The sequence below is a fragment of the Barbatula barbatula genome, assembly GCF_947034865.1.
Source record: "Barbatula barbatula genome assembly, chromosome: 14".
Lineage (NCBI taxonomy): Eukaryota > Metazoa > Chordata > Actinopteri > Cypriniformes > Nemacheilidae > Barbatula > Barbatula barbatula.
The window spans coordinates 23658188-23659790 of NC_136777.1; the positions used below are offsets into that span (position 1 = coordinate 23658188).

The following is a 1603-nucleotide window of genomic DNA, read 5'->3' on the forward strand; positions in this document are numbered from 1 at the left end:
CGCAAACTTCTTGCCCATGGCCGTACCCTTGACCTGAAGATAAAATTTGGAGTCGAATTCAAAATCATTTTTGGTCAAATTTATTTCTAGGAGTTTTAACAGATGTTCGTCTGGTCTGTGAGAATCCGGGTATTTGAGCATGAATTTTTTCACTGCTTCAAGGCCGGTCGGGGTGTCAATGTTAGTGTACAGACTGTCAATGTCAATCGTGAAAAGAAATGAATTTTGTGGGACTTTGAGTTTACGAATTTTTGAAATAAAATCGTACGTGTCTTTCAGGTAGCTTGGATGTCTGGTGGAGAGAGGATTGAGAAAGTGTTCTATATACTCTGCCGTGAAATATGTCTCGCTGTTGCAGTCGGAAACGATTGGTCTGCCCGGTGGGACCTCAAAAGGTACGCTCCACTTTTCTGGCTCCTTATGAATCTTTGGCAACAGGTAAAGTCTCCTGGGCCGGGGTGGTCCTTCCCCCGTGAGGTAATCTTTTTGTTTAGAGCCTATGATTTTTCTAGAACACATATCTTCCAGAATGTCCTCTATCTCCTTGATGGTGTCAGTGTAAATGGGCCCCTCGAGTGGACGGTAATGTTCCGCAACCGAAAGTTGTCTCAGTCCTTCCGCAATGTATTGCGCTCTGTCTAAAATGACTGTGGCGTTACCTTTGTCAGCTGGTTTGATAACTATGTCAGTGTTGTTGCCTAGCTCTCTGAGGGCTTTCTTTTCACCAACGGTCAAATTGTGTGTCGCCCCCAAACCCCAATGTAATTTTTTGAACGCAAAATTGTCAGCTCTAATAGTCTTCTCAATTTCTTTAGGTAGGCTAGACAACGAGGGTTCCCAACCGGAGGGGTGAGTAAACGGTATCTTAGTTTTATTGTTCTTCTTGCCCTCAAAAAACGCCTCCAGTTTAAGTCTGCGGTGATATGCCTGCATGTCCGCTAACAATTCCTTCTTTTTGCAGCTCGACGGGGTGGGGATATAAGAAAGGCCTTTTTTAAGGACTGAGTTTTGGTCGTCTGTTAGCACGAAGGACTTTGATAAGTTGACGACGAGCTTATGTGTACCACGATTTGGGTTGACGGGAATTAGGAGTTTAAATGGGAGAGCCAATGTGTTTGGATAGCTCTTGCCGTGGCCGGTTTCCAATGGATACCGTCCGTTTCCACCTGGAAATGTGTGGAAGCCAGCAGAGGGATGAAGGTCAGATTCTGTTTGATGAAGTCATTCATGCTTTCTAACATTTCCTGCTCTGGCGGCGGCAATGCTCTCGAGAAATTGATTAGAGGGACCAAAATAGCTGTTTTTGGTAAAATGTCTTCCGCTTTTTTGTAGGCCTTCTGGATTTCTGTTATAGCCGTATCACTGTACCTCTGGCTCCGGTTGTTCAAACCGAATGAGAGTATTAATTTCTCTGGCGTTGTGTCCCATGTTCCCTTTTCCAACAGGCCGATTGCGTGACAAAACTTCGCCCCAGGGTAGCTGTCCATCTGGAGATCAGGGTCATCAGATTCGGGGAACCTGGAGACGTTCGAGTCCCCAATGATGAGCCATCTTTTTCTACAGGTAAGACTCCAATGCGTTTTGTCCGTGTTAGTGTGACGAA

General features: G+C 45.3%; 1 long non-coding RNA gene across 1 annotated transcript; it reads left to right on the forward strand.

Moving 5' to 3' along the window:
- Positions 1-293: 293 nt before the first annotated feature.
- Positions 294-1075, forward strand: LOC306903558. The gene is made up of 3 exons (XR_013787562.1): positions 294-395; positions 816-849; positions 962-1075. It is a non-coding gene; the product is annotated as an uncharacterized lncRNA (long non-coding RNA).
- Positions 1076-1603: the final 528 nt, after the last annotated feature.